This window comes from Triturus cristatus, chromosome 3_2, assembly GCF_964204655.1.
Source record: "Triturus cristatus chromosome 3_2, aTriCri1.1, whole genome shotgun sequence".
NCBI lineage: Eukaryota > Metazoa > Chordata > Amphibia > Caudata > Salamandridae > Triturus > Triturus cristatus.
Window position 1 is genome coordinate 990,128,256 of NC_140584.1, and position 21,423 is coordinate 990,149,678.

Genomic DNA, 21,423 nt, shown 5'->3' on the forward strand with positions numbered 1-21,423 from the left:
AAGCCCTTCTTACCTGGCGGCTCGAGGCAGGTACAATCTCTGCAGCAGCTACAAAGCAAGGCACGAGGAAGTAGCAGATTTTTTTTTCCTGTTTCTCGTTGCAAGTAACCCAACTATTAGATAACATGGGTAAAGGAAAGCGCTCACTGCTGTAGTAAAGGGAAGTAATTCCGCATGGTGTTTGCTGACTAAAGTGGAACAAACTCCTCTGTCCGTGACGGTGCCATCTTGTTCTTCAGCACAACTGCTATATGCACACCCCGCCATCTGTTTCCAGTTAACACGACTGCGAGACATGGTCGCGATCATTTGAAACAGATGGCGCTTATGCTCGCTCTTGCAACAAGGAATGAGAGGTATGCAGCCGGTACCCAGCTGCGCTGCTGCTTGCTCCCGAGCTCCTTAGGCCAGGGGAGAGAGAAGGCGGGACATGCACCCGCCTTTGGCCAATTTGCCTGCTGTCTTTCTTAGAAAGACGCATGCAAAGGCCAATAGCGTGTGTTCCAAGTTTAAAGCCCTACCTATAAGCCTCGCAAAGCAGCGCATGCGTGCTGGTTCAGGCAAGACCTAAAAACAAAAAAATGGAAGTGAGATAGGTAGAGTGCATGGGACTGGAGATCCACCCACCTACCTTCTAAGCCACAATAAAGCTGGGGACTAGACAGGCTTTAAGTTACTGCAGCAAGGTAGGTGGGTGAGGCTAGAAGTGCATGGCATGTGTGCACATGGTACAGAAGAGCTCTCATGTTTCGCAGGGCCACTTGTTAGAAGCTCATCCAGTACTTTTCTTTGTATTCTGGGGCTTGTAGTCCCGATTTTACTATGGAACAAACAGGACTACTAATCCCAGAAGCAAAGAAACAAGCATTGTCCATGCTAACGGCTCTGGCTTTAATATTTCAACGCATCATGGATGTAAACACACAGATTCCCAAATGCAGTTTATGCAAGATGGCTTAAAGTAAAAAAATATATATATATATATTTTTTTAAAGCACTATGATGTGGTTAATGCTGACCATGTAAGAGTTAAAAATAATGTTTTTACTTTAAGCGGGGGTAAAAGAGAGGAACTGCAGAAACAAGCTCTCAATAAGAGTGCATCCCGAAGAGTAAAAATAAATAAATAACAGAGTACTTGCACTGCAGGAGCCCGCAGCAGAAGGACACTGCCCACCAGAAGCAGTATTTGGTCCAGGCTCCATGGCAGGACGAAGGCTCCACTCAAAGCCCAGGAGGAAGATGGAGGTGAGGAGGAGGAGGGGCTGACCAATAGGAAGCATAGAAACAAAAGTTACATGTGAGCCAGACAGTGATAAGTAAAGTGACGTCTGAGCCATGTGGGAGGCAGCGAATTGCAAGTAAAGGTAAGTAATGGGTGTGCTCTTAGCCCCTTTTAGGAATTGTTTTGAATACAAGAGATTTCGCAAGTGCAGGCAAAACCTAACAAGGGTCAAATCCTACTGGAGTAATACAAAACTAGGAGGGAACAGGAAAAGCAAACTTTCTTGAAAATGGGTCAGTAGAGGCTATCTAAGCAGAGAAGGCAGCCATGAAAACAGTAATGGCCACTAGAAAACCCTCATCTGTAGCTACCACCAGGCCAAATGAACGAGGGCAAATGCAAATTGCAAGACATTGGAAGGTAAGATTTACAGAGGTTGAGTCCTTCCAATTTGCACCACTGAATTGTAAGTCCAGCATCTTGTGTACATGGATTAAGAGGCATCCTGGCTGCCAAAATGATGTCTGCAAACTCATCAGGGGAGCAAAAAGACTAACTAGCAATCTCCATGCTTGTAGCCACAACGTCTTGTAATTTGGGTGAAGACTTGATAATCCTGTTATGAGATCAGGTCTACTCCTGTACAGGAGAGGAATAGGCAATTAAATGCTGAGTGTCAACAGATCATCATACAAGATCCTCCTCGCCCAGTCTTGGGCAACTGGTATCAACTACGCTTAACCATCCTACACCTTTCAAACAGACTTTGATAGAAGTAGGAGCAGCTGAAATGCATACAGCAGTTCTAGTCCTCGAGACCAGTTGAACGTGAAGGTATCCCCCAGGAAATTATTAAGAGGAAAGGGTATGCCACAAAACCAAGGGGAGTTCCTGTTCTGGGCCGTAGCACAGAGATCCACGAATTAAAACTCCAATATGGAGAAGATCACCTCTGTCACTTTGGGGGTGTAGCTCCTACTAGGCAACTGAGAGCATCCATCCTCATGTTGAGGGGGCCTGGTATGTGAGGCTCTACTGGAAAGATCTCCCCACCCTTGCTGTGCCCACTTCCACATGTGAACGACTTTACAGTATACGTTCTCAAACCCACACCACTAGGTCTGCTGATACATTGAACATTAGTGGTGTTGTCTAACAGAATAGGTACGTTGTCCCCAGAAATGGGAGGAAGATAAAAAAACAGATCCCATAGCTGTCATGTTGCCCAGACGAGGACCCACGCCAGTGAGGAGGTATTGGTGACCACGTAAGCCTGCAGGGGTCTGAAAGTACGTCCCCTTAGATAGTTGGAGGGGTTCATTCACCAGTGCAGATGAAGATGATAATGATGCATCTACTGGGAAATTTGCATCTGAGTGGGCAATCTTCCTTGATGTTGCAGCCTCTGCCTTATCAGGTGAGGGCTCTCATCCTCAATCTGACATGAAGTACCAACAGGAAACACAAAACAAAACAGCGAGGCCCAACAGGCACAAGGCTTGTACGACCAGGATCCGAGCTTGATTCAGGCACATTAGAATCATCTGCCAAAGATCTGCGATCCTCTGAGCAGGAGGGAATGCCTCCATAATGGTTGTGCCCTGCACTGCCCCATTAAGAGTCAACGTTTATGTGGAATTGAGATAAGGGTTTTGAATGCTGAAGGAGATTTCCCCCGTCGCCCCCCAAACGGAAGTGAATGTTGTGAGTGCATGGAGCAAGACAGGTTTGGAGGCTGGAGAGCTCGCAGAGGGCTTCTCAGGTGAGGGCTCTCATCCTCTCTCCAATTGCACCTTTATCATTGGCATAGATACCTCTGTGGACATGATTGACTTGAAAAATAATGTAGAGAGGCCTGAACGAATGGGGATGGTGCCCTTGCCATTTTAGACTGTGTCAGCTCTGACTGGAAACCAGTTGGCACCTAAGGCAAAGTCGCCAACCCTGCAGGAAACCACCTCTGCCCTTGAGAAGCAGCCCAGGGGTTTCCAGGGCTGTCCTGAGAAACGTATAGCATCGCAAGCCAGAAGGCCTTGACCAGAGTGGGGTCCGATGATGGGCAGAGGATCTCCATACTCATCCTTTTAGGTGACGGAGGTCTGTGGTGTCGCCAGACAACGAGGAAGATTCTGTCACCAGGAGTCAGCATCAAAATGGTGAACCGTCCAGAGAACAGGTCACTTCCTTGAGGAACAAAAAGACTTTCCCTTCCTATGGCATGCTTTTTTTTGTGGGAAGTTCTCTCAAGAGAATGTTTCTTGAAGGTTCCTTCCTTACCTTTTGGAGAGGACATCCGCTAGAGAGTCTCCTTGCTGGTCTTGGATTTAAAACATTTGGCCTCTTGCTTCCATATGGCCTTAGGGGCCAGGGAGGCACAATAGTCACAGGCTGCAACATCGTTTCCCAACCCAGGTACAGTTGCCATGGGGGTCTTAAAGGCAACTTATTGCAGTATTGTCTGCAAGGCTTGAAACCTGAAGTCCTTTCAGGAGACAATTAACCAATTTGGTATTGAACAGGTATGGAATTTATTGGTGAGATACAGAGAGCTACGGACCAAGTTGACAAAGCATGGAAAAACAGGAACTGACATCAGTGGGCCAGTTTGCACTAACAGACCCTGGTGATATCACGTCCAAGGCAGAGTTGTGGTTCGAGCCCTGTGGCACCACTCGGTGGTGCAGGAGGTCAATTGCAGGAGAGCTAGGTTTCCGAACCAGCCTGATGCGGGGAATGAGCATTTGTAAAGTGATGACTCTGGAGGAAGAGATGTCCATCAAAATAGGTGAACACAGATTGAATGATAGGGGTTTCCTATAGTAATTGTAAAATAAAAGTCAAGCAGACAACTTAATTTGGCACAGTGTTTTTGTTTTTCACCCTCAAGAGTAACTAAGTTAGAGGTGCGACTGCTAGTTAAGGCTCTGAAGAGCAATACAGTTCTGGGCCTGATGGGTTTGTCCTTCTACAAGGTGTTTGGCGAGCTTCTCTTGAAACTGGACTGTTTAATGTGGTTAGTGACATGAACTGTAACTCAGTCCCTAGGTAAAGTAGTTAGATCGGTTTTCTAAACAGCTTAAAGAACCTAGTCTGTGTGCCTCATAGAGACCGACAGACATACCTATCATTGATGCCAAGCTGTATGTTAGAGTTCTACTGAACAGGGTGGAGAAAACCATGGCTGAAATAATGTGACAGGACCTTTATTCCTAGAAGGCACGCTGTAAGGCCACCAATTTGCTTGATAATGCTGTGAGGCGTAGATAGATAGGTATTGGTCTCACTAGATGTAGAGAAAGCCTGTGACCAAATCTGTTCTTTCAAAATATTCTGCAGAGGTCTGGATTTGGTTGTGTGTTTGTTAAGACAATCCTGAATTAATGCTTGCCCAAGTTTTTTTTTTAAACTTCCATTTTTAATTAAAATTTCTTTATTGATTTTGCAAAAATGAGTATCATAGTACAAACATGTATATTGTCAAGCAGTTGTCCATGCCATAACTTAGTGCTCCATCTAACAAAAAATGGCTTACAGTTTAGATGTTCAACACAAATGCTTGCACAAGTTGAAAGTGAAGCTGTATGCATTCCTGTCCCAGTAGATACAAGAGGGGATGGGACGGGACTGCCTGCTCCCCCTGGTTGTTCACTACTTCACTTGAGCCGCTAGCACAGAGAACCACTGAGTTACCAATATTAAGTGCATAAAAAACTGCACATATAGAACACAAGATTTTCATGTTTGTGGATGCTATCTTGATCACCATGGTCAACCCATGTGACTGAGACATGTAATGGGTGATTTGGAATGTTTAGGCGGCATCTAGGTTCAAAGTCAATTTAAAATCAAATGCCATAAATGCGATGCTTGGTGAAGAGCAACAGAGGACCCTGGAGAAGAAAACTCCACTTAAATACCTGGTGTGCAGATTACAAAGGTTTCAACCTCATTCTACATGGCTAATTATCCAGTTTTATTCTACAGTAGACAGAAAGATGTTAGAATCTTGAGACATTTAGAGGTTTCCTGCATGGGGTGAATCACATAGATCAGAATTAATATCTTACCCTGTTCCCTATACCTATTACAGGTGTTACTCATAACTGCCCCAATGAGAGCTTAAAGCAGCTTCAAAATACATAATGAAGTTCATATAGAATTCCCTTCCCATTAGGATAGACGCCTGGTACTAATGGAGACAAGGAAGAAAGGGGCGGCGAGTTGGCCAGTCTAGATTTGGTTAGATGCTACAAACATGCTCAGTTTTGGGAACTTATTGAGTGGCTCAACCCATGATTAACTAAGAAGTTGAAAACTCCGAAAAATGCTATGTCTGAGAATCGCTGAGATGGATAGCTTGGCTCTCAAGATTAAAATGACATTCTTTAAAAACCTGATCATCAAATCCACTGTTCAGGTGCAAAATCTACCTGGTGTGCGTCTGGGCCGATGTTAATTCTAGTACCATGCATTCCCACTAATGATATCAACTTTTCTCCTGTGTATAAAAGACTGAAGGTAGCAAATTGGGAAACTAGGAATGTGCATAAATCACACTTCTACTGAAAGGAGTACATTATTTAATTTCTGTAATGTTATGGGGAAATGAACTTCTGTAACACTTGAGTTCCACCACTGGCTAATGAACTCAGCTTGCAGAAAGCCCAGATCAGATTTTGATTTGACATTTATATAGGGCAAAATGACTACTTCCTGAAATGTGTCCTGGCGCTCAAGGAAGAGTGACACCTAGTCCGAACAGCAGGCTCAGCGCATCCACCAACTGAGGTGATGAGAGCTTGGACCATGCTTCTTCTCATGGATTTAGAAATGAAAATGAGGATCATTTTGAATACAAGAAGTAGTCCAAAACATGTAGATCCAATTTCAAGTCTTTATTCACTATGATGCCTAGATTGCATGCATGCATAGGATAGTGGCATTGTTCTTAAATTTTTTGGCCACCCCCAGCTGACCACGCAGAATTGGGACTGAAGACTACCACTTCTGTTTTGTCTCCATTAAGGGTCAACGAGTTTGTTTCCATCATGCAAAATACTTCATATAGGCAGTTGTTAAGATTAGAAGCGGCCTTCTCAGATGTCCCATCGAGTCTGACATAAGCTGTGTGTTCTTAGCATAGGTTTAAAAAAAAAGGAACCGAAAGAATTCTATTAACTGCGCCAAAGGGATCATGTATAGGTTGAAAAGGCTTGGGCTCAAAACAGAGCCTTGTGGAAGCCCTGGGAAAATTTGTTTAAGAAATGACCTAAATTCAGATACCCTCGCTGTCTGAGAGGAGGCTTATAAAAAGGCATAGAACCATTTAAGCACTTTTCCACCAGTGCACAGTCTGTCCTATGTTTGTTCAAAGTGGAATCAGATAGAGTATCCGATTTTAAAAGCTCATACGTTCAAGCGGGCTGTGGGGTGCGATTTCAGACTTTCTTTCCAGCTGCTTGATATGACAAGGGCATTTTCCCCCAATCCTTTACGTAAAGTCATTAGCTGATGTGAGGACAAATTTAGAGAACATCAGACAAACCATTGATTTGTATGCAAACAAAGAGCAGGCATGCATATTACTATACAGATGGTATCTCATCCCTGCAAAAATTTTATTCTTGAAAAGTGATGAAAAATGTGACTGCTGGTGGGGTTGTGCAGGAGCGGGGGATTTACCTGCACATACAGTGGTAAGGCCCCTAAGATGGTCAAGTTTTTGGAGGAGCTTGTGTACTTAATACAAATGGTGGTAAGGTTACTCCAACTGAAATGTGAGGCAATTTTATTGGGAGCTCTTATCAACAGCCCTTCCTTTTTCACATTACGAGGGTCGAGATTATTTTGTGGTTAACGGTGGATACTAGTTAATGCTACAGGCCCCATGGAGCAGTGAAATGTGTTGATCTCCGAAAAAAATATGTTGGAAACAGCATACATCTCATGTACAAGGGTCTGAGATCCTTTTAGAGTTTGGAGGGCAACATTACAGGGTCTATGCATGTTGTGTTAAACTTACAAAGCGCTCACTGCTGTAGTAAAGGGAAGTAATTCCGCATGGTGTTTGCTGACTAAAGTGGAACAGACTCCTCTGTCCGTGACGGTGCCATCTTGTTCTTCAGCACAACTGCTATATGCGCACCCCGCCATCTGTTTCCAGTTAACACGACTGCGAGACATGGTCGCGATCATTTGAAACAGATGGCGCTTATGCTCGCTCTTGCAACAAGGAATGAGAGGTATGCAGCCGGTACCCGGCTGCGCTGCTGCTTGCTCCCGAGCTCCTTAGGCCAGGGGAGAGAGAAGGCGGGACATGCACCCGCCTTTGGCCAATTTGCCTGCTGTCTTTCTTAGAAAGACGCATGCAAAGGCCAATAGCGTGTGTTCCAAGTTTAAAGCCCTACCTAAAAGCCTCGCAAAGCAGCGCATGCGTGCTGGTTCAGGCAAGACCTAAAAACAAAAAAATGGAAGTGAGATAGGTAGAGTGCATGGGACTGGAGATCCACCCACCTACCTTCTAAGCCACAGTAAAGCTGGGGACTAGACAGGCTTTAAGTTACTGCAGCAAGGTAGGTGGGTGAGGCTAGAAGTGCATGGCATGTGTGCACATGGTACAGAAGAGCTCTCATGTTTCGCAGGGCCACTTGTTAGAAGCTCATCCAGTACTTTTCTTTGTATTCTGGGGCTTGTAGTCCCGATTTTACTATGGAACAAACAGGACTACTAATCCCAGAAGCAAAGAAACAAGCATTGTCCATGCTAACGGCTCTGGCTTTAATATTTCAACACATCATGGATGTAAACACACAGATTCCCAAATGCAGTTCATGCAAGATGGCTTAAAGTAAAAAAAAAAACATATATATATATTTTTTTAAAGCACTATGATGTGGTTAATGCTGACCATGTAAGAGTTAAAAATAATGTTTTTACTTTAAGCGGGGGTAAAACAGAGGAACTGCAGAAACATGCTCTCAATAAGAGTGCATCCCGAAGAGTAAAAATAAATAAATAACAGAGTACTTGCACTGCAGGAGCCCGCAGCAGAAGGACACTGCCCACCAGAAGCAGTATTTGGTCCAGGCTCCATGGCAGGACGAAGGCTCCACTCAAAGCCCAGGAGGAAGATGGAGGTGAGGAGGAGGAGTGGCTGACCAAAAGGAAGCATAGAAACAAAAGTTACATGTGAGCCAGACAGTGATAAGTAAAGTGACGTCTGAGCCATTTGGGAGGCAGCGAATTGCAAGTAAAGGTAAGTAATGGGTGTGCTCTAAGCCCCTGTTAGGAATTGTTTTGAATACAAGAGATTTCGCAAGTGCAGGCAAAACCTAACAAGGGTCAAATCCTACTAAAGTAATACAAAACTAGGAGGGAACAGGAAAAGCAAACTTTCTTGAAAATGGGTCAGTAGAGGCTATCTAAGCAGAGAAGGCAGACATAAACAGTAATGGCCACTAGAAAACCCTCATCTGTAGGTACCACCAGGCCAAATGAACGAGGGCAAATGCAAATTGCAAGACATTGGAAGGTAAGATTTACAGAGGTTGATTCCTTCCAATTTGCACCACTGAATTGTAAGTCCAGCATCTTGTGTTCATGGATTAAGAGGCATCCTGGCTGCCAAAATGATGTCTGCGAACTCATCAGGGGAGCAAAAAGACTAACTAGCAATCTCCATGCTTGTAGCCATAACGTCTGGTAATTGGGGTGAAGACTTGATAATCCTGCTATGAGATCAGAGGAATAGGCAATTAAATGCTGAGTGTCAACAGATCATCATACAAGATCCTCCTCGCCCAGTCTTGGGCAACTGGTATCAACTACGCTTAACCATCCTACACCTTTCAAACAAACTTTGATAGAAGTAGGAGCAGCTGAAATGCATACAGCAGTTCTAGTCCTCGAGACCAGTTGAACGTGAAGGTATCCCCCAGGAAATTATTAAGAGGAAAGGGTATGCCACAAAACCAAGGGCAGTTCCTGTTCTGGGCCGTAGCACAGAAATCCACGAATTAAAACTCCAATATGTAGAAGATCACCTCCGTCACGTTGGGGATGTAGCTCCTACTAGGCAACTGAGAGCATCCATCCTCATGTTGAGGGGGCCTGGTATGTGAGGCTCTACTGGAAAGATCTTTCCACCCTTGCTGTGCCCATTTCCACATGTGAACGACTTTACAGTATACGTTCTCCAACCCACACCACTAGGTCTGCTGATATATGGAACATTAGTGGTGTTGTCTAACAGAATAGGTACGTTGTCCCCAGAAATGGGAGGAAGATAAAAAAACAGATCCCATAGCTGTCATGTTGCCCAGATGAGGACCCAAGCCAGTGAGGAGGTATTGGTGACCACGTAAGCCTGCAGGGGGGCTGAAAGTACGTCCCCTTAGATAGTTGGAGGGGTTCATTCACCAGGTCAGATGATGATGATGATGATGATGATGATGATAATGATGCATCTACTGGGAAATTTGCATCTGAGTGGGCAATCTTCCTTGATGTTGCAGCCTCTGCCTTATCAGGTGAGGGCTCTCATCCTCAATCTGGCATGAAGTACCAACAGGAAACACAAAACAAAACAGCGAGGCCCAACAGGCACAAGGCCTGTACGACCAGGATCCGAGCTTGATTCAGGCACATTAGAATCATCTGCCAAAGATCTGCGATCCTCTGAGCAGGAGGGAATGCCTCCATAATGGTTGTGCCCTGCACAGAGTCAACGTTTATGTGGAATTGAGATAAGGGTTTTGAATGCTGAAGGAGATTTCCCCCGTCCCCCCCCAAACGGAAGTGAATGTTGTGAGTGCATGGAGCAAGACAGGTTTGGAGGCTGGAGAGCTCGCAGAGGGCAGTGAGGACTGGATCTCCTGCTATTGGAGATGCCTCCTAGATCCACCCGCCTTGAAAGAGCGATATATTTGCAGTGGCATTTGGATGGGCTGGAATGGCTGCTGCTTTCAGAACTAGACAGCCCTCGAATAACCCCAACACTTCCAATAATGCAGGTGAAATTGTTCTGCATGAGAGGCTTAAGGTGTGAACTATAGCACTTGAAACGTTCCAAGGAGAATCTATCCACTCTCCACTAACGGCATGATGAGACCTCCTTCAAAGCAGAGCCAAAGGGGTAGGAAATTTTCATCTGAGCTAGCAATCTTCCTTTGTGTTGCAGCCTCTGCCTTCTCAGGTGAGGGCTCTCATCCTCTCTCCTATTGCACCTTTATCAGTGCCATAGATACCTCTGTGGACACGATTGACTTGAAAAATAATGTAGAGAGGCCTGAACGAATGGGGATGGTGCCCTTGTCATTTTAGACCGTGTCAGCTCTGACTGGAAACCAGTTGGCACCTAAGGCAAAGTCGCCAACCCTGCAGGAAACAACCTCTGCCCTTGAGAAGCAGCCCAGGGGTTTCCAGGGCTGTCCTGAAAAACGTATAGCATCGCAAGCCAGAAGGCCTTGACCAGAGTGGGGTCCGATGATGGGCAGAGGAACTCCATACTCATCCTTTTAGGTGCCGGAGGTCTGTGGTGTCACCAGACAACGAGGAAGATTCTGTCACCAGGAGTCAGCATCAAAATGGTGAACCGTCCGGAGAACAGGTCACTTCCTTGAGGAACAAAAAGACTTTCCCTTCCTATGGCATGCTTTTTAGGTCTCGCCTGGCGAACGCAGCGCGAAGCGCTGTCGCCAGCGAGATCTATTGTTGCTGACTTGCCTCGGAAGTGGGACAGGAGATGGGCACGCGCAGGCTCTCGGCGGATTGGAGCCTGTGTACGCGCACGTGAACACGCACGATGTGCACATCTCCTGTCCCCCTTCAGTCCTCACCAGCCTCATGTCCCTAAACGCGCGCATGGCGTGCTTTCGCTTTCCCTCCCTCCGGCGTTTCAGCTCACGCTCAGCCTTCTCTGTGTGAACTCTTCGACCGGCCCTGCAGCGCTGGTCCCAGTAGAATGATGGCCAAGATGCGCGTGCTGTGGCTCCTGTGGGCCCCCGGCTGGGCCGGCATGTACTCCCGGGAAGACCCGCTGGGCATCTTGAACTCAGACTCGGCCCGCTCACAATTGCTGAACTATGGCTATGGCGCAGCGGTAAAAATACGAGAACCAAACCAGAGAGGTACGATGGACCCATGCCACCCGTACCTTGGTACCCACATGCTGCGGTAATTACCTAGCACTCGAACTGCAGTGCTTGCGCCCCTCGCGCCATTTCAATGTGTACATTTAAACAGGTGCGAGCCTTATGTGCGCTCCGCCATACTACATGCCGCGCTACATCCGCTAATAGTGCCAAGTGAACGGGAGGGTTGGTGCTTGGGGCGCCCTATACTGCCTTCTTCATTCAAGCGTAATTCCTTTTTATGCGCAGGGAGCTAGGCGATTTGCTCAGAATCACCAGATGTTTGAGGATCGGTGCCGAGACTCGAACTGGGTTCCCCAGCTTCAAAGTCCCACGCTCTAGCCATTCTGCTGTGTTGCTCTACACAACGCGTGCAGTGTGCCTTGCACCCCTAGGCCGTCGCGCTATCACCCCCTCCCCCCCCCCCCTCCCCAGGAACAGGATAAAGGATCTGTGATCCCTGCCGTCGGGAAACCCGGTCTGGCTGAAGGGGAAAGCGAGGAGAGAAAACTCAGGGGCAGTCTTGCCTGAGTGTGATCCAAAGTGGGCCAGCCACCCCCATTGCTGGCTACCCTGGGGGCAGCCCCCGGGCAGCTAAACATCGACATGAGCCCCCGGTCCTAGTGCCTGGTAGGCAAACCACTAACGCAAGCGCAATTCAAAGCAACGACGAACATTTCGCAGTCGCTGGGCCGGCATGTACTACTGGGAAGACCCGCTGGTCATCTTGGACTCCGACTCGGCCTGCTCTCACCTGCTGAACTCCAGCAGCGCCTGCCTCGCTGAGTTCTACGCGTCCTGCGCCAACAAACACACACACACCAGCCGCCCCCAGCCAGTGCACGCGTACTCGTCTCCCTCAACGCGCGCATGGCATGCTTTCGCTTTCCCTCCCTCCGACGTTTCAGCCCGCGCTCAGGTTCCCCCGCCCACTGTGGCCCCCTATCTTCCTCCCTCACAGCTCTCTCCCTGCCTCCTCTTCGACCCCCTCTTGTCTTCCTCCCTGCCCTTTAAGTCACCTTCCTCCCTCCTTTGACTACCTTGTGCATCTTCCCCGCGTAGCCCCACACTGCTTGGTGACCCTCAGCAGAGAGCAGCCCTCGCACAGCCACAAGGATGGAGCACACACGGCTCTGCTGCTCAAAATGCTCCTGCTGGCGATCCTTGCCGGCCAGCTGCGGTTGCGCAGGAAGGTGGGTGCCCCCGGCAGACACCCTCCTCGCCCCCTGCTGGCATGTGAGAGTGATCGGCCTGACACCCCCTGCTGGCATGTGTGTGTGATCAACCGGACACCCCGTGCTGGCATGTGTGAGTAAGTGTGAACGAGCCTGACACCCCCCTGCTGGCATGTGGGAGTGAGTGTGAACAAGCCTGACACCCCCTTGCTGGCATGTGTGAGTGATTGTGAACGAGCCTGGCACACCCCTGCTGGCTTGTGTGAACGAGCCTGGCACCCCCCTGCTCGCGTGAGTGAGTGTGAACAAGCTTGGCACCCCCCTGCTGGCATGTGGGAGTGAGTGTGAACAAGCCTGACACCCCCCTGCTGGAATATGTGAGTGAGTGTGAACGAGCCCGGCAGACCCCTGCTAGCTTGTGTGAGTGTGAACGAGCCTGACACGCCCCCCCCAGCTGGCATGTGTGCGTGAGTGTTAACGAGCCTGACACCCTCCTGTGGCATGTGCGCGAGTGTGAACGAGCCTGACGCCCCCAACTGGCATGTGCGTGAGTTTGAACGAGCCTGACACCCCCTGCTGGCATGTGCGCGTGATCGGCCTGACACCCCGTGCTGGCATGTGTGCGTGAGTGTAACGAGCCTGACCCTCCCCTGCTGGCGATCCTTACCGGCCAGCTGCGGTTGCACAGGAAGGTGGGTGCCCCCGGCCTGACCGCCTCCTTATCCCCTGCTGGCATGTGTTTTGTGATGGTATTGTGTATCTTTATTTTCAGCAGCATGACCGGACTGAGAAATCATAAGGGGGTGTCCCGCCCCATACAGCCCATCTGAAGCTACGTACCTGCGTTTACATTTAGTGAAAACATAATTTTCGGTCGATTTTACCATTGCCAGCACCTCTAAATGGGCCAAGTCCATAATGTGATCTTTTTGGCCGCCTCTGTGTGTGAATTCCCTTCTAGCTGAGTGTGCGGGTTTGTGTATTTCTTTGAAAGTGCATGGGCATGGAAGTCTGTGCCACTCTATCTAAGTCTGTCTGGGTGTGCGTGCGTGAGGCTTTTCTGATTAAGATCTAAGAATCCTCCTCGGGCACCACACAACCCCTTCCATTAACGCCTTTCACAGCGCAGCAGTAAATGGAACAAAAATACCTTGGAAACCTACACGCGTCCCCGGGCGATTCAGGCTGGGTCAGTACCGCCAGCATTCAGCAGACACAGCCCTAGACTTCTTTATGGCTGTGAACCTATAAAAGACATTCACACAGGACGAAAGTCTTCAAAGCAGCCGAACTTTGCAGCGTCGCCGTGGGTACACGTGTCACCACTGTGGAAATCTTTCTTCAGTGAAGTGTCCGGTAAGGGGTGAGGCAGTGGGGTGGCTTTCATTGTTTTTATAATTTATTCATAGTTTTGTTGCACTCAGTTTGTGAGTAGGAACCTCGGTACCTGTATCTGGGATAAGGCTAAAACTAGATGTGCCTGAGTCGGCAAATTAACTGAGAGAGCCAAGCCCGAGCCGAGCCAAGGGCAGCTTCAGCCCAAGAGCTGTGCACGAGCCGAGTTCGTGAAAATATTTGCCATGTACAACGTGCAAAAAAGTCATCTAAAAAAATTCCAAAGTATCTTCAACACTCAAATTTATTTAGCACATTTTTTTCAACAGATCATAAAAGCGCATTGAAGAGTACTTATTGAAAGTGATAGTTTTTAAATATGAATTTAGAAAATGTCTTCACCAGCACTGAATCGATGACAATGCCCTTAGTTAACCAATAGGCAAGTCAGATGTCATATACACCCTAAATGTAGCCTATGTTCCTATTGTAGGTGGTGCAGAATTGTGGGCTATTAAATAAAATAGAAGGGTTTTTGTGCAGCTTACCCCCTACCCTGGACGTACATATCTGTCAGTGCTCTCAGATGTGATAATTAAGAACAAGCATTTGCAATGCAATAGGTCTCGCATTTACGCAAGTTTGAGCTATTGGCATTGTAAATGACAATGCCTTTTATTTATGTTTTGGTTTTTACAACATAAATAAAAGGCAATGTCATTTACAATGCCAATAGCATAAACTTGCGTAAATGCGAGACCTATTGCATTGCAAATGCTTGTTTTTTTTGTGGGAAGTTCTCTCAAGAGAATGTTTCTTGAAGGTTCCTTCCTTACCTTTTGGAGAGGACATCCGCTAGAGAGTCTCCTTGCTGGTCTTAGCCATAAAACATTTGGCCTCTTGCTTCCAAATGGCCTTAGGGGCCAGGGAGGCACAATAGTCACAGGCTGCAACATAGTTTCCCAACCCAGGTACAGTTGCCATGGGGGTCTTAAAGGCAACTTATTGCAGTATTGTCTGCAAGGCTTGAAACCTGAAGTCCTTTCAGGAGACAATTAACCAATTTGGTATTGAACAGGTATGGAATTTATTGGTGAGATACAGAGAGCTACGGACCAAGTTGACAAAGCATGGAAAAACAGGAACTGACATCAGTGGGCCGGATTGCACTAACAGACCCTGGTGATATCACGTCCAAGGCAGAGTTGTGGTTAGAGCCCCCTGGCACCACTTGGTGGTGCAGAAGGTCAATTGCAGGAGAGGCAGGTTTCCGAAACAGCCTGATGCGGGGAATGAGCATTTGTAAAGTGATGACTCTGGAGGAAGAGGTGTCCATCAAAATAGGTAAACAGATTGAAAGACAGGGGTTTCCAATAGTCATTGTAAAATAAAAGTCAAGCAGACAACTTAATTTGGCACACTATTGCATTTGCGATCCAGGGCCAAATAGGAGATAAAGAAGCTCAGTGTTTTCGTTTTTCACACTCAAGAGTAACTCTAAGTTAGGGGTGCTACTGCTAGTTAAGGCTCTGAAGAGCAATACAGTTCTGGGCCTGATGGGTTTGTCCTTCTACAAAGTGTTTGTCGAGCTTCTCCTGAAACTGGACTGATTAATGTGGTTGGTGACATGAACTGTAACTCAGTCCCTAGGTAAAGTAGTTAGATCGGTTTTCTGAACAGCTTAAAGAACCTAGTCTGTGTGCCTCATAGAGACCGACAGACATACCTATCATTGATGCCAAGCTGTATGCTAGAGTTCTACTGAACAGGGTGGAGAAAACCATGGCTGAAATAAGGTGACAGGACCATTATTCCTGGAAGGCACGCTGGAGGGCCACCAATTTTCTTGATAATAATGTGAGGCGTACCATCAGGTAGATATTGGTCTCATTAGATTTAGAGAAAGCCTGTGACCAAATCTGTTCTTTCAAAATATTCTGCAGAGGTCTAGATTTGTTTCTGTGTTTGTCAAGACAATCCTGAGGAGTACGGCGGGGTTGTGTTTTGGCACCTACCCTGTTCTCGCTCTTCGTGAACGGGGTGGCTGAGTTCCTCTCCCAGGTCCCCTCGGATGCCCCGGCTATGGCTGGTTCTCGTGTTCCAGTCCTGTACGGCAGGGTTGTGTTTTGGCACCTACCCTGTTCTCGCTCTTCGTGAACGGGGTGGCTGAGTTCCTCTCCCAGGTCCCCTCAGATGCCCCGGCTATGGCTGGTTCTCGTGTTCCAGTCCTCATGTTCGCGGACGACACTTTGCTGATTTCTAAAACCCCGAGTGGCCTGCAGCTCACCCTCCGGCGCTTTGAGGAGTTCTGCTTGCTACGTGGCCTGGAAATAAATGTTGCTAAGACCAAGTTCATGGTCCTTAATGGCCCCAAACCATGCAGGTCTTACAAACCCTTTAAAGGAGTAATCCTTATGAACGGCTCTCCTTTGGAGCAGGTTGATGCGTTCACTTATCTGGGAGTCACGTTACAGAAGAACATGGGTTGGAAAAGCTAAATAGATCTGTCTATGTTGAAGTTCCAACAACAGACAGGCTTCCTTTTAAAAAAGATTTAAAACCTCGCAGACACAACCAATTGGCCCACTTCTCGAAACTTATTCAATGAAGATTCGTAGCTCGTCCCTATATGGGTCTGAGTTATGGGGGTTTGGTAATAACACAAAACGGTTGAATGTCATGGAGAGCGAGTTTATCCGGAAAGTTGTTGGAGTGCCACAAAGTACTCCCTTGCTACCTCTTTTTTGGGACCCCGGTCTGAAAACCCTACAAGATTCAGCTAATCTGCGCCCTCTGCTCTACTGGCGTAGGGTGTGGACAACTGTGGAGCTCAAGCATTACGCTTTGGGCTTAAAGGAAATTATGGAAAAAGATACTTTTCACAAAATAGACTGGCTGAGGTCTATAAAAATGTTACTGTATAAATTGGGATGGAGAATCCTTTGGCATGATCCTCTAAATGCGGTCTTCCCTTCAAAAGAAACTGTGAAGGCTAAATATTGGGAAATGATTGGGCTGGCATTATCTGTAAAGGGGAGTACATCTGGTTTGACAGCTAGATTTCTAGAATTTAAGGCCTGCCCTAGACAGGAATTGTATTGGGGCCTGATTGAAGTACCAAGTGATCGCAAGCTTTTCTTCCAGTTTAGGATAGGTTCCCTCCCGATTCGTACATTCACATCTAAGTGGGCCAAAGGGTCTCATGATAAATGCCCAAAGTGTGGGGACGTGATTGAATCTCTGAGTCATTTTGTGCTTTTTGTCCCCTTTATGTATTACCACGTAAAAAATGGGTACTACCTGTGTGCCGGCTAATAGGAATCCGAAAGCACGAGGTGGCCCTAAGAATCCTGTGCTCAGATCCGAGCCCGAATATTGCTATAGCAATGGCAAAATATATTAAGTGGGCTTGGATAATACGGTCTAGACAGATCAGTACTAAAGTGACCTATTAATAGATGCCTTTATTTACTTGTTTATTTATTAAGCTGTATTCATAAAATCCTTAGTTCAGGATATCTAGTTGTCTAGATTGTGTATATCAGAGGTGGGTCAAATATTATTGTACAAATATGGATTTATAGGCATCAGCATCTTTTGTAAACTTATATTGATAATTATGTCTAGTTTTAATTTGTATTGATGTATATGGTTGATGTTTTGATACTTTTATGACTTAAATGGCGAATAAAGTTTTTCGAATCGAAAATCCTGAATTAATGCTTGCCCAAGTTTTTTTTTTAAACTTCCATTTTTAATTAAAATGTCTTGATTTTGCAAAAATGAGTATCATAGTACAAACATGTATATTGTCAAGCAGTTATCCATGCCATAACTTAGTGCTCCATTTAACAACAAATGGCTTACAGTTTAGATGTTCAACACAAATGCTTCCACAAGTTGAAAGTGAAGCTGTATGCATTCCTGGCCCAGTAGATCCAAGACGGGATGGGACGGGATTACCTGCTCCCCCTGGTTGTTCACTACTTCACTTTAGCCACTAGCACAGAGAACCACTGGGTTACCAATATTAAGTGCATAACAAACTGCACATATAGAACACAAGATTTTCATGTTTGTGGATGCTATCTTGATCACCATGGTCAACCCATGTGACAGACATGTAATGGGTGATTTGGAATGTTTAGGTGGCATCTGGGTTCAAAGTCAATTTAAAATCAAATGCCATAAATGTGATGCTTGGTGAAGAGCAACAGAGGACCCTGGAGAAGAATACTCCACTTAAATACCTGGGGTTCAGATGACAAAGGTTTCAACCTCATTCTACATGGCTAATTATCCAGTTTTATTCTACAGTAGACAGAAAGATGTTAGAATCTTGAGACATTTAGAGGTTTCCTGCATGGGGTGAATCACATAGATCAGAATTAATATCTTACCCTGTTCCCTATACCTATTCCAGGTGTTACTCATAGCTGCCCCAATGAGAGCTTAAAGCAGCTTCAAAATACATAATGAAGTTCATATAGAATTCCCTTCCCATTAGGATAGACGCCTGGTACTTATGGAGACAAGGAAGAAAGGGGCGGTGAGTTGGCCAGTCTGGATTTGGTTAGATGCTACAAACTTGCTCAGTTTTGGCAACTTATTGAGTGGCTCAACCCATGATAAACTAAGAAGTTGAAAACTCAGAAAAATGCTATGTCTGAGATTCGCTGAGATGGATAGCTTGGCTCTCAAGATTAAAAGGACATTCTTTAAAAACCTGATTATCAAATCCACTGTTCAGGTTCAAAATCTACCTGGTGTGCGTCTGGGCCGATGTTAATTCTAGTGCAATGCATTCCCACTAATTATAATATCAACTTTTCTCCTGTGTATAAAAGACTGAAGGTAGCAAATTGGGAAACTAGGAATGTGCATAAATCACACTTCTACTGAAAGGAGAACATTATTTCATTTCTGTAATGTTATGGGGAAATGAACTTCTGTAACACTGAGTTCCACCACTGGCTAATGAACTCGGCTAGCAGAAAGCCCAGATCAGATTTTGATTTGAAATTTATATAGGGCAAAATGACTACTTCCTGAAAAGTGTCCTGGCGCTCAAGGAAGAGGGACACCTAGTCCGAACAGCAGGCTCAGCGCATCCACCAACTGAGGTGATGAGAGCTTGGACCATGCTTCTTCTCATGGATTTAGAAATGAAAATGAGGATCATTTTGAATACAAGAAGTAGTCTAAAACCTGTATGGCATATAGATTTCACATGTAGATCCAATTTCAAGTCTTTATTCACTATGATGCCTAGATTGCATGCATGCATGCATAGGACAGTGGCATTGTTCTTACATTTTTGGGCCACCCCCCAGCTGACCACGCAGAATCGGGACTGAAGACTACCGCTTCTGTTTTGTAGAAGCGGCTTTCTCAGAGGTCCCATTGAGTCGGACATAAGCTGCGTGTTCTTAGCATAGGTTTAAAAAAAGGGATCCAAAAGAATTCTATTAACTGCGCCAAAGGGATTATGTACAGGTTGAAAAGGCATGGGCTCAAAACAGAGCCTTGTGGAAGCCATGGGAAAATTTGTTTAAGAAATGACCTAAATTCAGATACCCTCGCTGTCTGAGATGCGTCTTATAAAAAGGCATATGTAGGAGAGTAGGATCTGCACTTATGTTGCCCCCACTTTTTTTTCTGATGTATACACTGGTTTCTGGCTATAGTCTGGCTGGGTCCCTGCTAATCAGGGCCCCAGTCTCTCTGTTCTCTCTAAACGACTTGGGGTGCATATTAGATGCACTAGTGATTGGATACTGTGGTACCTTATGAGCCCTTAGGTACCTAGGGCATAGGCACTTCACAGGCCTACCAGGGGCTGAAGCATGTATTTTGCCACCCCTGGGAAGCAGACTCCATCTGACACCACAGGCCTGCTACTGCAGCCTGGGTGAGGTAGTGTTAGTACTCCTCACGGAGGTATAAGTTTCTATATCTCACCATACACACACATATAAACCTATCAGCCACCCCTATGGCAGGCCCTATCAATCCTGAGGGCAGGGTGCTTGGTTTACTATGTGAGGGGGTGCCTCTGCATGAGCAGGACCCCTCTGCAGCTGGCAGAGTCTATTCTCTGTGGCTGTTTGTGGATGCGGTCAAACCATATACTCTTAAGTGCATTATAACCCAACGGTAAATGCTAACTTTGGAATGACTGCATCAATACAGGACGTGTTTGGTGTCAAACAACTTGGAATCATACCCTCCACCAGTAACTGGTGTGGGAGTATGATCTCTCCCTTCTAGAGGGGACGACATGTAACTACTGTGGTTACACGGTAGAAATCTGAAAGAGCCTTGGCATCACAAAATGGATGCCACCAGCACAGACACTGGGCTGCCCTCCTGCTGCTGACTGAAACACGCAGTGGAGGAGGCCCAACAATAGGCATCCTGTCACAGGGAGGTGTCACTACCTTCCAGACAGGATTTAGTGTATTGTAGCTGGGTGGGTGCACTTCTAGAGTGCTTTGAAGTCCTGCACTGGGGAGCAGTAGGCTCTTCTGTGCATATGCCAGCTCAAACCGGTTCAGGGGCTACCTGTCCCTGCTCGGGCGCGAAACTGGACAAAGGGGAGTGGGTGTAACCACCCCCTACCCTGACCCTCCCAGAGGAGTGGTCATATAGCTAGTCCCTCCCCTATCTTCAGTATAAGATAGCAAACCTTGCCATTGCAAAACAGATAACCCTGGACGACGCACTACAAAGAAGAAACATGGCCCTTTGACGTTCCACTACCTTTGGAAGACAGAAGAATCTCCCTTGGAGTCAAGGAGTGACTCCCCTGCTTGTCAGGCACCAAAAACCTTAAATCAACGGTCGCAAACTTTCCCGCTCCCGCCGGAGTTCGAAGTCCCTGCAGCCCCGGAAGTGGATTTCCTGACTTCTCGACGGCCATTGTGAGTCCCCAGCAGAGCTGAGGCGAGAGGACCCAACGAGTGACGAGGATCAGCAATACCCGCGTACCGTGCACTATTGTCGAGTGCAACCCCTTCACGACGTTCTATGAACTTGTGCATTGGACCATTTGTGGCCCAAGCTTCCAGCAGGTTTTGCAGCCAAAAATCAGAGTCCTACCCCGTCCCGAGTGACCGTGGGCTCCTGTAAAGCATTTCCTGAAGAGGCGTCTTCGCGATCCCTTGCCCGTTGGCTTGTGGGTCCCCCAAAGACTTTCTCATCGACTCAAAGGGCTCCCCTGGTTGCTCCAGGCCTGCCCTCACTTACCTTCGCTGGGTGAGTCCCTCAGACCTTGCTGGTCTGCAACGCTGACTTTATTCACTTTCCACGTGACTTGCTGTTGCCAAGGCTTGTTGGCTCCAATCCGGTTGCCAACACTTCGGTAAGCTGCAGACGTTGTGGGACACTCCGAATCCAGCTGCTGGTCATCGTCGATCCTTGCTGGACCTCGTGAGCAAAGAGTCAAAATACCCTTGATCACTTGAAATCACCCGACTTCCGTGGGCAACCAGCTTCCTGGCCCCCGGTCACTGGCAAGTGACTGTGAACACTGCCCCTTCAATTTTCAGGTCATCTC